This window comes from Typopeltis vanoorti, chromosome 19 (genome assembly GCF_054136105.1).
Source record: "Typopeltis vanoorti isolate ZY-2024b chromosome 19, IOZ_Tvanoo_1.0, whole genome shotgun sequence".
Taxonomy (NCBI): Eukaryota; Metazoa; Arthropoda; class Arachnida; order Uropygi; family Thelyphonidae; genus Typopeltis; species Typopeltis vanoorti.
The window spans coordinates 94,901,275-94,917,631 of record NC_143567.1 but is presented as its reverse complement, the minus strand read 5'-3'; the positions used below and the strand labels follow the sequence as shown (position 1 = coordinate 94,917,631).

The following is a 16,357-nucleotide window of genomic DNA, read 5'->3' as shown; positions in this document are numbered from 1 at the left end:
AATAATTGGGTGGAGACCACCACATAGCCTTTTAAGGGATGCAGAGTACTAACCCCGACTTCTGACATAATGTCCATTCCTCATCTTCTCATGGTGCACCCATTAGTAACTATTTATCTGGATACTGGAGGAATGAGGATGGTGTGCCACTCTGAAATTAAGTTGACTGAATTGTATTCATATTGCCTTAAACCAGAATAAAGTGATGTGAAACAAAAAAGTAAACATGATACAACATGATAGAATTTCCTGTCAGCTGGAGAATTCGTGTCCACATCAAATGAGGACCTTTCCCTGCTGTTTTCATCAGAGAACTAAAGCAAAAAGTGAAAAATCAGCTACTCACATAAACCCAATTCAACATCAGCAGGGTTAAAATATTGGACCTAGCAAATGAATTGAATAAGTACCAGATCAATGTAATAGGTGTTATCTGAACCGAGGGGACAAAAATAGGCGAGGTTTTTCTAATCAACAAATACAAGATATTATGTTCAGGCAATGATTGGTTGTAAGGAACAAATTGAGACTGATTTATGCCTGTGGTCCCACAGAGAGTTCTACTAAGGCAGAATTGGAGAAATTTCTTGGGACATTAAAGAGGGCAGCTGATAGTAGGAAATGATTACCAGACATATAAAAATATTTTGTTGCTCTTTTCTCCAAATTTTTGCAAAACATTTGGAGAAAAGAGCAATGCTAATAATTGTTACTAATACCGTGTTCCAGCATAAAGATGTGCACAAATTCAAATGGAGAGAAGATACAAAAATAAGAAAATTCTCATTGACTATGTTATCTTGATAGCAAAATCTTCATGTTGGTTCAGAACATAAGAGTATGTAGAAGATTTGAATTAGAGAGTTATCACCATTTAGTTTTGAGCAGGATAAAATTCAATTTCATATTGTAGAGAAAATGTAAGAAAGTTTTAAAATGAATCAAAGTTGAGCAGCTTTCAGAGGTGGAACTGCAGACTCAAATATACAAATATTATTCAAGAAAAAATGAAAGAGTTTGAAACAAGAACCAAACCTTACAGATTCTCTGGAAGACCCTGAAGAAAATATTGATAGATTTCAGCCAAAGAAGAATGGGATAAAGTTGTCTGCATAGAAAAATCAGAACTTCATGATGGACTCAGGAAGTTAAAAAAAAAGGCAGTCAAAGAAAAGAAAAAACATATCAAGTAAGTTAGCATGTGTTCTGAGAGAATACAGAGAAAAATGCAAAAAAAGCAAAGCACTGTGTTAAACTAACTAAACAAAAGTCATGGGAGGACTTTAAGGACACAGAAGATAAATATCAGGAAGTGGTAAAATATTCTAGAGGCTATTGAAAAAGTTTAGAAAGGGAAGTACTGTAATAGGAATCAGAGATGATGAAAGTGACCTGAAAATTGCAGATAAAGATATTTTAGTGTCAGAGTAATTACTTTAAAAGATTGCTGAATGAAACAGGACAGTGGTAAAAAACGAGTTGAGATTTTTATGGTTTGAAATGAACACTAAGCTAACATAAGTGAGGATTGGCATTGCACACTATCAAAGAAAAGCACCAAGTACTTTGGCAGCTTACAAAAATTCCATACATAGAATTCAACAACTGTGTTAGCAGATTTAAATAGGTTAGCAAAATGATATGATGTCTAATCTAAATTAATGAAAAACCAAGGTCTCATCATAAACTAGCTTTGGTCATCAAAAACCTATATATTAATGAATTAGAATGAATTAGACTATGAGAGGCTACACTAAAACATAGCAACAATGATCCATGTGTCTGACATATTGATGCTATATTCAAAACCTGGTTTATGTTCATTCAATTTTTAACAGTTATTAATTGAGAAAGCTCTCTGCTAATAGTTTTTTCTGTTTGTATTTAATCTGAAGATGTATACAAGAAGATGTTTGAAACTACCAATTAAATATTTTTATTTCTGATAAGCTGTACATGAAGCTCACCGGACAAAATAAATTGTAAAAAATATTCAGCAGGAATACAGTCAAGAATATATATCAATACCCAAAGTAGAAAAGTCATCAAAAACATGAAATGTCAAAGGCAGTTGGTGTAGGTGATTCGATCAGAAATGTTCAAATATGGAGACTTCCATATTTGAGCATTTCTAAGAGTTGAATTCCAGATGATTGGAGTAGAACTCTTATGTACTCCAAAAATAGGGAAATAAAACTGGATGTGAAATGCAGAGGAATTTTCCCGTTGAATGCTCCTGGTAAGATTTATGCAAGCCTACTTGAGAAAAAGCAAATTAAAATTGTGAAAGAGAAAGTTGGGTTTAGTCCATATAGAGATTGTCAGTTTTCATTTTAAGACAAATAGTTAAGAAATCAAGGATATATAACAAGGATCTGAATTTCATCATCATCAATTGCTGGTATGTACTCTGAAGGAATGTTTAGGCTATTATACATGATTAACTTTACGTTATTATTAATCTCATATCAGCAATTTTCCTCCAAATTAGTCTATTACTTGTCAGCACTCCAATATTATTGCCATATCTAACATTTTGTTCTACTAAGGCACTTTTGACTGAATCAATCCACCTAGACTTTGGTCTTCCTCTGAGTCTTTTTCCTGCCATCCTGGCATCAAACACCTGTTTTGCTAAACTTTCCTCCCATTCTATTTAAGTGATCATACCCCGTTAAATTAGTCCTGTTCACACATTCTTGAATACAAACAATGTCAAGTTCCTTATTAATCTTCATTTATAATATGATTCTGCCATTGATGCCATCTGTTCAGGCCTCTAATTTTTTTAAGAACTCTCATATCTGTGGTCTCTAATCTTTGGTCAAGTGCTTTATTTCTAATCCAATTCTCCAATTCATAACTTAAAATTGGTTTGAACGCTGTCTTGTATACTGCTAGTTTAGTGTTTTGGCTAATGTCTCTGTATTTAACCATGCTACCAGCCAAGATGTCTATAGATGTCAAGGTTATCATGGATGCGAAGTGCATATTAAAATTGTAATATCATTGATATTACATTGAAATATATGATACGAAGCGTATGAGGATGCGTATTTGATCCATAATGGTCGGTATGGTGGTTAAGATCTGTAAAAGGCATATGACAAGGTTCCAAGAGAAAAGTTATTCAAAACATTCCAATTATATGGTGTAAATAGGGACATAGTGTATACTTGAGCGATACATAGTCCATATTTGAGTTTGTAAGTCAGCAGTTAGAATTGAAGAAGGTACAGGAAGATGATTTGATCTTAAATTAGATTTGAGAGAATGGTGCATATATTATCTCCACTGCCAACATAGAGGAAGACTAAGATATAGATGGATTAATGTAGTAAGAAGTGTCTTATAAGATCTGACAATAACTCAGATAACAGGTTTTTTTTTGGAGAAATCTGTCACTAGGAAGTTAGCAATGATGTAACTGTGTGTGTGTTGAAGGATGGGAGTATATATTTTACTTGCTTTCTCAGTGGTTAAAATTCTTTAATTCAAAAAGTAAAAGAAAAAAATACCAAAACTAAACTGTTATTAAACCTTGAAATCCCATTATACCCAATAAACCGATTAAGAGAGTGGATCTTCAAACAGTTTTTAACCAAAATCAAAATCTTTAATTCACAAAACACACAATATATACAACATCAAATCAACTACTTCACCAGTGTATTCTTCAAATCACAATAAGAAAAATACTGTAACCACACAACTTCTTTACAATCACATAAACCAACAGATATTGTCCTATATGGACAAAAAACTCTTAAAACGTTTCTCTTGCCTTCTACAGAACTTTTATTCTTTCTTGAGTAGTTCACACAGGAGAAAGACTAGCACAAAAACTGCTCTCTATATGACAGCAACACAACAGTCAAATTCTTCTTGCATCAAAAAATCACAAGAACATTGAATAAAACAAATCCTGTCTTCATTCAAGACACTTCTATACCTTCACTTTCTATATGAAAGTAGCAGCAAACTCAGACTAAACTACTAAAACTTAAAATGAATTAAACATCACTTAAAATGAATTAACATTTTATATGAAAATCTCAACATTCTTCTTAAAACTTTAACAACAGCACACTTTAGAAAACCTTTGCCTTCTGTATGAATGTGTGTGAAGAAATAATTAAAACCATATCCACAGTTAGAAAACTTATCAGACTGAGAATTAAATAAAACAAACTTTACTGGGCCAATTTCTATATGAACTCTCAAGCATTATAAAGTTCCTTTTCAGCCTCAACTGAAATAAATCCTATTTGGATTAATGACTATAAAAACTTATCTCATCATACAAGGACATCCTCTCTTAGTTAATTAAGAGGGAGATGTTAAATCCCGTTTTATTTTATAGCCGGGTACGAAACTCGGGTCAAAATCCATCGACATCCGTAGAGTTTCAATGCCGAAAAAACTATCGGCGGAACCAAGTGAAAAAATGATCACTTGGATAGTACAACACCAGGGCAACTCCATGCAAAGGTGGAGCAAGCTCCCTCACTAACTTTAATATTCTTTCATAATTTTTTGAGGTCTCATCAGTGAGTAGGTAGACCTGGAATATCAAGGTTTTAAGTGAACAGAAACTTGCATACCTCTACTATCGAATTGCCAAAGTGGTGTGCTATATATTGTTAAATATTGTAAACTACAAAGATAATAATAAGCCAAAATTCCAGGTCTACCTGCTCACTGATGAGACCTCAAAAAAGGTTGAAATCGGTCTGGGTAGTGACCTATTCTCATAATGTAAAACAATATATTTACATCTCTTAGGAGCTGGGTTTTACATTATGAAAGAATATTAAAGTTAGTGAGGGAGCTTGCTCCACCTTTGCATGGAGTTGCCATGGTGTTGTACTATCCAAGTGATCATTTTTTCACTTGGTTCCGTCTATAGTTTTTTCGGCATTGAAACTCTACAGATGTCGATGGATTTTGACCCGAGTTTCGTACCCGGCTATAAAATAAAACGGGATTTAACATCTCCCTCTTAATTAACAAATTCACCGGTAAAATAGCCTTTTGGCTTATTATCCTCTCTTAGTCTTCCTACATTGAAAACATAGAAACTCCACAGCATCCTCCTGCTGTATTCCTTTTCTACTCCATGGACAGCTCAATGCCCTGTAGCATTCGTTCTGCTCAAGTTCTGCCATTGCTGCTTTCCAGCATTGTGCTTGAAACGATGAGTTCTTTCTTCCCAGCACAAAAAAGTTAATTACAATTTCATAATGAAACAGCTAGAATTTATAACAGCTCAAATCTTAATTTATTCATTTAATTATTCAGTCAACATGAATTATGCCGGCAACTTTTGCTTCACTCATAATTGATAACATTTCATAAACATTTGTTTGCATACAAAGAGCACCAACATCACAAAACTTTAGACAGTTTGTACAAAATTATAATTATGCTTTAATAACTAATTTTAATACATTTTTTTCACATCAAAGCAAGACTAAAGTCTTGCTTAGATGTGAAATAAGAATAAGAATAACATCGCAAAACAGTTTGCTCATGACATATAGAAACAAATGTTTAGCAGCTTTACAAATACTGTATTATTAACTTCTTAAATTTCATCTATTTCTGTATTTTGAACTTGTGGGATATCTATATTTTGATAAGATATTTTACAAGGGACGTCCAGAAAGTAAGTTCCGATGGGCTGTCAGAGAAACAAAAATATATTTACAAAAAAAAAACTTTATTGAAATTAAAGTAGACATCTTTCACTACTTTTCTGAATAATTTCTGCCATTGTTCAGGCGCTTATCATAACGGGGCACCAAGAGTTGTATACCTTCATCATAGGAAGGTTGGTTGGTTGGTAGAAGGATGAATTGCCTGTGATGCATACCACATATTGACTGCTTCTTTGACCTCATCGTTGTCTTGAAACTGCTGGCCACCGAGGAAAGATTTCAGGGACTGAAAAGTTCTGATAAACATCTAGAACAAAAATGATATTAAAGCAACTGATATAAACCAAAAGGAAGTACATATCTTAAACCCTTTAATGCCCACGTTTCCTTAATTCGCATTAATTTATTCTTTTTTCATTTAGGATATTCAAGAATACATGTTAGAGATTTTGAAGAAATTCGAAGACACACATGTGTGGGCCATCACATTTTTCTTGCTGCAAGAAAAGTCCTCAACTGAGATTCACCAAACTTTGTGTGAAACTTTAGAGAACTGTGCCCCCACAATAACCGACAATTGCTAGATTAGTGACCAAGTTGAATGCTGGGCATCCCGAGACACAGATGCTCCCAGGTCACAGAGACCTTCCACAGAGATCACACCTGAAAACATCGATGCAGTGCATGCCATGATCCTCGACGAAAAAATACCAGCCAAAAACACCGCAAAGACTCTGCAGATATCCAAGGAACGAGTTATCGTCTTTTGTGTCTGATAGCTGTTTGATTTTCGTATTATTTTGTGTTCAAACTTAGAGGAAAAGTTCAGCCATCTCTGTATTAGGCCTGCTAACTCACCCTCAGTTGAAGAGGACTGATAAAAATTATGCTCATTGTATATGGGATTCTAACCCAGGTCTTTCTAATTAAAGGGCTTCGTTTATACCAACTGAACTATGCACTATTCGGAGCTACAAAGAAACAACATGTCGAAATCATGTATTACAATAACTCTGACATATCATAATTCGCAGATGTTGCCAGTACAAGAAGCTGCAAAGAAGTTTCGAAATGATATCAGTAATTCTGCTTTGTAAAATTTAATGAAATTTTACAGTTAAGATATATATATATATGTAAGTCTTAATTTCAATCTAACTAGTATTATTATGACAAAATTTGGTAGAACGAAATTGTTCCATACAGATAAATTGCTATCTGCACAATGAAGCAGTATGTACACTTACATAAAATGTTATAAAATGCAATAAAATAATTATTACGTTTCATTGACCACTTCCATATGTTGTCTGTATCTTGAGTAACATTACCGAATGCTTTTAACAGTAGTTTGCAAGAAAAATGACTTTTCGATGAATTATGAAAGAATTTATCGAAAACTTTTCGGTGAATTGTTCATTTGATGAATTGCTATTCGTTAAATTGTCGTTCGATGGATTGTTTATTCGGCGAATTGCTTTTTTGATGAATTGTCGTTCGATTAATTGCATTCGATAAATTGTCTTTCGATGAATTGTTTTTTGGTGAACTTTCCTGTAACCAAGTCAGAGTGGTCAGATCAGTCTCATGTAATTAATCCCTGAAATATGCTTATTGTGGAGAGTTTTCATTGGCAAAAATTGAAGAAGTAATAAGTGATTCTACTGACAACTAGAATCACTTAGTATGTATTAAGTTGACCATCCATGGAGGACTCACATTAGTGTTGCACATGCCGATTATGTGCATACATCTGCTTTTCAGTTCAGCTTTGACACAACAAGGCTTATTCATTACACAATGGCAGATTTGTGTATCAGTTAAGAATGCAGTGAAGCACATTCCTCAAGTAATAAGTGGAAAATACATTTCAAGAAATGTGACATAACAAATATGCTTGATGAGACATAGAATGGTTTTTTGTGGAATAGTGGTGTTGATGGCAGGAGCTTAGCTTTTGAAAGAAACATACATGCATAGTTCATGTGTTTTGTGTTTATTTCGAATGTTTCAATGGTCCAAGTTGGGCTGCCTTCATCAGGGACTACAAGAACTGAAAGGTATTACTTACAATAAGTGAAAACAACAGGTGAATAAAATATGCAAATTGGTATCATCAAAGCATAGGAAATAAACATGCACAAAAAGAGCCATAAGCTCTTTTTGTGCATGTTTATTACAGTGCTTGGAAAGAAGTCAACAAACACCATATGAGGGAACAAACAGCCATGGCAACCACCTTAATAAGATGTAGGACCTTCTTACTGCAATGACTGCAGAAATCCTACAGGATATACTTTCCACAAGCTTATGATAGCGATCAATGGAAATTTTGGACCATTGTTCCTGTATGCATGTAATGAGGTCCTGGACTGTTGTGGAGTAGACGTCCCTTGACCTCACCTGATCCCCCCCCCCCCTCAAGTTCATCTTACAGATATTCAGTATGTTGAGATCATGGCCCTGTGGAGACCACAAACCATGCATTTCCAACAGTGCCCTCATGACACAGTGCACTGTCTTGCTGGAAAAAATGCACTTCAGGCAATCAGTTCCATAGAAAGACCACAAAGTAAGAAGCATTGCATTGTCCAGAATGTTCAGATACCTCTCAGAGCTCAGTGTTTGTGGCACCACAAACAGAAGTCTATGGTCAAACCAGGAAAAACCAGATCATTCCATCACACTGCCACCTCCGAATTTCATAGTTGGAGTTACACACTCTGGTAAAAGATGTTCACCAGGCATCTGCCATATTCATACCTGTCCATCTGCTTGCTAGAAGCACAGCGTGATTTGTCGCTATATAACACAGCTTTCCAAGTTTCCATGTCACACTGTATGTGCATTTTTGCACCACTGATGCTGATGCTGCGAGTTGGTTTGGGGACTTGCATGTTACAGTGCTATGATAGAAACCCATGTCTTGAACCTCAGTTTTGAATTTTTTTGTGTAGATTCGTGTTCCAGTTGATGCCCAGAACTCTTCAAAAAAAAAACACGCTGTGCTTCTAGCAAGCAGATGGACAGGTATGAATATGGCAGATGCCTGGTGAACATCTTTTCAAATGTATCAGCTGGCAAATGACAGTTTTTACATATTATCCTTCATAGCACACTGCAGGTAACACTTGCAATTCAGTACCTGGAATGGCCCAATTTGTCCACAATTTGCAGAACAGATTGGCCTGCAACATGGCATCCTATCACAATGCCTCTTTCAAACTCTGTCAGTTCTCTTCTCGCTGCCATTTCACCTGGACACAATTGAACTGATTTGGAGGCAAAATATTCCTCCAATTTATACTGGCTACAAATACATGACTGATTCATTACATGGCACAATGCGCCTTGTCTATGATGATGTCTGTTGACTTCTTTCCAAGCAGTGTATATGGAATGTTTCTTTCAAATAATGAAAAACTGATAAAGTGCTTTAATATTACTAGGTTCTATTGTTGTTGTTGAGTCCATTGAAGAGCTTCAATGGACTCAACAGAAAACTGACAATAACCCTAGAGAAAAGCTCTACTACAAAGTTCAACAGATTGCCAAAGCAGTTTTCTGTAGAGTAGCAGCAATTGTTGGACAGGAATAGATATGGACGAGTATTAATTCAACTCCTGGGCAGTTCTTGCATGTTTCATAGCTCGTACTACCATCTAGCTGAATTTTCATGCCTTTAAAACGTTCCATCCTTAGTCTGGTAACGATTGTGGTTATTTCTCTATTTTCATTAATTTCACTGATTTCATTCTTCTTCTTGATAATTTGTTTTACCAATCTTATTTTTGTGTGACAGAGTTAGCATCAGTTAGTTGATAGTGGGTAATTTTTGAGGTAAGTATCTTGCTTCTTTGGCTAGTCTGTCTGCCCTTTCGTTGCCTTCAATATTTACATGAGCTGGTATCCATTGCAGTGTGCAGTTCTTATTTTTCAAATTTAAATTTGTTAGTAGTTCATGAATTTTTTGTGTGAGTTTTGTTTTTCCATTTTTTTAATGCCTCAAGTACAGATTTTAAGTTGCTGTGGATGGTTATTCCTTCTGCAATGTTTATTATTGAATTTGAGAGATAGAACTTGAGAGCTGTTTGTATGGCTGTTAATTCACAAGTTAAGTTTGAAGCTATTTTGCCAGCTGTGGTTTTGATTTGCATTTCCTCACCTCCAGGTAGAGTTAGAAAAACCCCTGAACCTCCTTGGTTGAGTGCTTCATCAGATGATCCATCAGTATAGGCAATGACACAGTTTAGATTATTTAAGTGATGTATAGTATCAAGTCCTTTTCTTTTATTTTCTTGCTGTGAATCATTTTTTGAAAAGGGTTCTAGGAGGTTTAAGTTTCTCATTGTGTTTTTTGGTAGAATAGTGGAAAAAGAATGGCTCATTGCTTTTTCAATGGACAGGTGCTCTTAATTGATCTGTTTTCTAATTTCATAATCATATTGTAAAGTGGATGATCTCTTTAGTCTCGATTTTCTTGTCCAAGCATCAAAAGTCCTGAGTGAGATGCGATCCTGTTTTGGCTGCTGATCTGTTAGTGAATTTATCTGTGGAGAGTTTTCTTCTGTCTTCTAGTTGGATCCGACATGTTAGTCGCTATGATGTTCTTAACCAAAAAATTAGTTACTAGTTGATTTCTAATTCAAATATACAGAAAATTTATATTTAAAGACTGCGAAATTTGATTCCCGAATGCTCCGATTCCAACCTAATGCTAATCCTCTCTCTCTCTGTTTCCTTATTAATAATTTCAGCGTTCATTGCTTTTTATATCCATTCTTCCCACCTAAATTCTTCTCGTGATTTCTTTCTAAAACTCTTTTCAATAAACCTCACGCGGTGTTCCAAAACGTGCTCATTCAATTACATATGTTTCCATGACAACAAAACAAAATATAATAAAATTGAGCTATTACATAACGTTAAACTTTACAAACAGGAATAAATAGAGAATATTTACATTTCAAATAATGCGCAGTTAAATTATCAAATACAAGTTCTTATAATATTAACATAGTAATAATTAAAATAGCTTAATAATATTTAATACAGTCTTATCACTATTAATACATATATCTTTGATTAAATAATTAGATATTAGACAAAATTAAAGTAGTTATATGAATATTAAATTGTAAAATAAGTTACTTAAATTAAGGGGATATTAAATCCCGCATAGTTTTAAAACCGAATAAGAAACTCAAAGATCGGAATCAGAGAGTTTCTTGCCGATTATAGTAAACTATAAAGTATCGGCGACACTAGCGTTAGCCAATGCAAGTGATCCTAGTACGTAGTACAATACCGGGCAACTTGTTGCAAAGGTGGAGGAAGTTCAGATCGCTATTCTTAGGTATTTTCCATAATGTAAAAACACATTTCCTAGGAAATGTATGCTGTTATTACATTATGGAGGGAGGTCCTTACCCAGACCGGTTTCAGCTTTTTTGAGGCTTCATCAGTGAGTAGCTAGACCTAATACCAAAGTGTATAGCGAAAAGAACTTATGTACTCTGCGAACGAGTTTTCCAAACAGGTGCAACCATTAAGTTACTTAAGTATAAAGAGCTAATAAGCTTCATTTCGGCAATGAAAACATTACTTAAATTAAGTAGCTACTCACTGATGAAGCCTCAAAAAAGGCTGAAACTGGTCTGGGTAGTGACCGCCCTCCATAATGTAATAACAGCATACATTTCTTAGGAAATGTGTTTTTACATTATGGAAAATACCTAAGAATAGCGATCTGAACTTCCTCCACCTTTGCAACGAGTTGCCCGGTATTGTACTACGTACTAGGATCACTTGCATTGGCTAACGCTAGTGTCACCGATACTTTTTATAGTTTACTATAATCGGCAAGAAACTCTCTGGTTCCGATCTTTGAGTTTCTTATTCGGTTTTAAAACTATGCGGGATTTAATATCCCCTTAATTTAAGTAATGTTTTCATTGCTGAAATGAAGCTTATTAACTCTTTATACTTATGTAAAATAAGTTGTTTACATTAATTAAATAATTACAAGTCTAGCCTTTGTGATGGAAGATCATGTTGGATTCTGAAGCAAATAATAATTACTTTAATCTCTACATAATCAGAATCCAAGAAAAGAATGTTTATTCATGTAGTATGTAAAATAAATAGAATAATAGAATGAAACTATATTAAAATATTATAAAAAAAAAACTATATTATAAAAAAAAATAAAACTATATGTAAAATAAATAGAATGTAGCTTGATGTAGTTTATAAATTAATTTTTTTTTTTTTTTCACTAGAGGTCATGCCAGTAGAATAACTTGTGATCAATTCATTGTTTCTTTAGCTTACTGTATGTAATGTAACTTAGCTTGTCCTGTATATTTGTGTATGCTCCAGATGATGATCTTGATATGAAGATCCGAAACATTAGGATATTAAAAGAGTTATTTAATAAAATGAATGCTGATCACCATGTAACACTAAAAGATAGGCATTTTAAGTGGGTCGTATGAGTGCCGTATCTGTAGTTATAGAGAAAAGAAGAGAATATAATTTAGAAACACATGTTGCATTTATTGACTTTGAAAAAGCATTTGACAAAGTTAAAAGAAACATATTATTTAACATATTAAAAGAAAGACAAATACCAAATAATATCCTAAAAGCTGTCACAAGTATATATGAAAATAATCAAATACAAATAAGATAAAATCATGAGCTATCATATACAAGAGAGATAAACCAAGGGGTCTGACAGGGATGTCCCCTCTCAGCAACTCTTTTTAATATCTACTTAAATGAAATAATAATAAAATGGAGTAAAAATTTACATCAAGGAATTAAACTTTCACCTACAGTTAACTTAAACACTCTCCTCTTTGCAGACAACCAAATAATAATTACAAATTCTGAAGATAACTTACAGAAAGCTATTTTAAATCTAAATGAGATATCCAAAGATTATGGTATGATAATATCAACGGAAAAATCAAAAACTATGGCCTTTAAAGGACAAGATCCAGCAAGAACTAAAATAGTATTAGATAACAAGATCTTAGAACAGGTGAATTCATTTAACTACCTAGGATATATGATCACTTATGAAAATGATAAAGATATAAACATAAAAATTGCAAAATATTTAAAAATAACAGGAGTAATTAACTCTATATTTAAACCAAACCTAGTTCAAAAACAAACCAGGCTAAAAGTATACAATACATTAGCCCTACCGGTCTTAATGTACGGAAGCGAAATCTGGACAATAAAACAAAAAGACAAACAAAGATTAACAACAGCAGAAATGAAGTTTATGAGAAAAACTGCAAAGTGTACCCTATTTGATCACAAAAGAAATGAAGATATTATGAAAGAATTAAACCAAGAACCAGTAATTGAAAAAATTAAAAAATATAAACATAGATGGATGGAACACGTTCAAAGAATGAAAACAGAAAGATTACCAAAACAAGCCTTAAAGTACGAGCCATTAGGAAAAAGAAAACCAGGACGTCCTCTTAAACGATTCAACGATGACTTCTAAGGCCGGAACAGGCCATACTAGGCCTAAATCCTTGATACGTATGATGATGATGATCTGTAGTTTTGATTGTCTTCTGTTTTGCACCCCACTTTGTTCTACAAAGCCTTTTAATGATATTAAGCTTTTTAAGAGCTTTATTAGATATATTTGTAATATGAGTTGTAAATCTCAGTTCAGTATCTAGAGTTAGGCCTAAGTGTTTTGGAGACTGTTTTTTGTATTTTGGTATTATATATTTTGATTTGGGGGTTGTAGCGTATTTTTTTTCTATCAGTGGAGAAGATGCTTAGTTTTGTTTTTTCTGGGTTAATCTGTAATTTAAGTTTCTTTGCACATCTCTCTAAGCCTTTTATTGAATTATTTAGGACTTTTTCAGATTGTTGAGGATTACTGCTTGTGTGTCAGATTGCTATATCATCTGCACAGCATGCTATTTTTGTGTCATTTATTATGTGAGGGTGGAAATTGTTCATATAGATGAGAAATAGGAGTGAGCTTAAAACAGAACCTTGTGGGACTTCAGCTTAAGTTCGATGCATCTTGGAATAAATTCCATTAACTTTTACTTTCATTTGTCTTCTTTCATGAAATCTGAAATCCAAATTAATGTGTTTCCCCTTATTCCAGTATTGTAGGCAATTTTTATTAACTTTTGTCTCCAAACGTGATCAAAGGCAGATCTGAGATCCAAGAATATTGCTATTGTCTTTTTTTTTGGTGGTTTTTCTTGTAAGCCATCTATGACTGATTGGCAAAGAAAATATAATGAGACCTATATTCAGTAACAAGAAATTGATCTTGTTATTTTCTAAGAGCCAATTCATAAGTCTGCTATGTATTATTCTTTTGTTTAGTTTACAGAGAGTGCTAGTCAAAGCTATTAGTCTGTAACTTTTACAGTCACTAGGCTAATGGCTGATATTTTCCAGATTTGGTAGTTTACCTGTATTCCAGGAAGTTTTTGGCTATTTTTTCCCATGTTTTGAATCATATGTCCAAAGATAAGATCAATTCTGGGTGATTTGTCAGGGTCAATTTGACTAATTGCTGTTTCTAATTCTGTCATTGTGAGGTCCTGAGTAAAGATGTCTTCAGAAGGATAGGTTCTGGATTGTATTAGCCAGTGTTTTGCAATTTTCCTGCACTTTTTTGTCTTCTTTGTTTTATTGCAGTTTGCTTACGTTAGAAATGTTTGACCAGGATATTTGCCATCTGTTTATTTGTTGCTGCTGTATTAATTCCTGAGGAGACTGTTTGATATAATGATCAGTATCCGGAAATGTTGCGTTATTTAATAATGTGATGATATTTCAGCATCTTTTCTTAGATATAGTTTATTGCAGAATTCTTTCCACTTTTTTTGTTCGAAGTTAGAAATTTCATCTTCTATGTTTTGAGTTAATTCGATTAACTTCTTTCTGTTGTCTTCTGTATTATTTTGTTTTAACTGTTCATTGATAATATCTTTTTCAGTAATCATCGCATTGATATTATGATCTTTCCAAATTGGAACCCAATTGTTTTTTCCTTAGTCCTCTGGGAACTGAATTTTTTGCAGCTCTCTGTATGTTGTTAGTTAATTCTAGTAGTTGCTGATCAAGTTCTTTACTAGTGGGTGTGCCAGTGCAATATGTTTCTAATAGTTGTGTGTATTTAAGCCAGTTTGATTTTCTGAAGTTCCAAGATCTCTTTGTCTGTGGTTTTTGGTCTAAATGCAAATTAATGGTTGTGATAATAGGTCTATGATCACTGATGGCATTCTTTAGTATTTTCCACTGGGTAAGACTTGCAGTTTCATAATCTACTGCTGTGATGTCTAATGCCGATTCTGTGCCTGTTGTTTTTGACAGATATGTATTTTGCTTATCGTTTATGATCTCAAGCTTTATATCATCAATTCAAGTCTTCTACTTGTCTTCTACTTGTGCTCTCTAGGTTCTCTAGTAGCAGCTGGAAAAGACAAAAAAAAAAAAAAAAATTACTGCAAGTAATACTATAATATATGGTATTACTTGAAGTTAAGAGTTGGCATATTTTCTTTAATATCGTTTCAAGGCAGACAATAGATGTACCAAATATAAGTCTCATCTCATTCTCATTTTCCTTTTACCTTGCAGTGTCGAGGGTTTATTAATCACCGGACCTCAAACTGTTCACAGGATAAGGTGGTCAGCCCTATGCCCCCGGTGTATCCTTTGTCCGTAGTGTTGAGTTCTTAAGGCCGGTTTGCCTGTTTTGCAGGATGAAAAACCCCAGTATAAACTGGGGGGGGACCTTACTGTCCATGCACAAGACCGGCTAACTTGGCTATGGCTGAGGAAGATCCTTAAGCTCCTCACATCACTGACTGGAATCGAACCTAGGACACTCCTTTCCCAGGCATATGGTTGTGAAGCACACAGCCACTAGGCTAACCACGCGAAGTTTAAGTGTGACATATCTTTACAACTCTACTTATATAGAGAGGGCTGTTGACTTCACATCAGTTGGCTTAGTATTCCATCATACAAAGTGCACTTCCTCTCGGATATATATACTGCTATGCATTATGGGTAGTGTCACCAACCCAGACTAGTTTGGCTTTATTAAGTTCTCATCAGTGAGACCAGACCTAGGGAGATACCAAGGTTAAATTATTATTATTATTATTATTAGATTGCAAGGTAATTTCTATGGAGTCCAAAGACTCATCATGGAAGACCCAACTATCCACACAATATCGTGCCTTTCCCTGAACCTATTAACAGATTAAGCACTCACAACTGACTCTAGCAACCCATTCCATTCATTCGCTACTCGCAAAGTGAAAAATCTAGTCCTCACACCCTTGCTAACCAAGGACTGAAATATTTCATCTGCATTAACATGTTCACTGCCAACTACGAGTATACTCATAGTTCATATACGAGCTTCACAAGCCAACTATGAATATACTCGTATGTCGATTTACCGACATCCTATGCCAAACACGAGTTAACCCTTAGTATAATTACCTTAATTTGGACCCTTGGATTCTGAATAAAGCGAAGAGCACATCTGGGAGCTTGATAGAAGGGAAATAATTTCAACTAAAATACAGTATATTATGTATGTGTCTCAGAAGCCAACTACGAATATACTCGTATGTCTATTACCAACCTCCTATGCCAAGCGCGAGCTAATCCGTACT

At 34.3% G+C, this 16,357-nt stretch overlaps 1 protein-coding gene across 1 annotated transcript in view; it reads left to right on the top strand.

The window, feature by feature from the left end:
• Positions 1-16,357, top strand: part of LOC150096366 (serine/threonine-protein phosphatase 2B catalytic subunit 2-like) — a 308,592-nt gene that overhangs the window by 218,773 nt on the left and 73,462 nt on the right. The gene's annotated exons all lie outside the window — the stretch shown is intronic.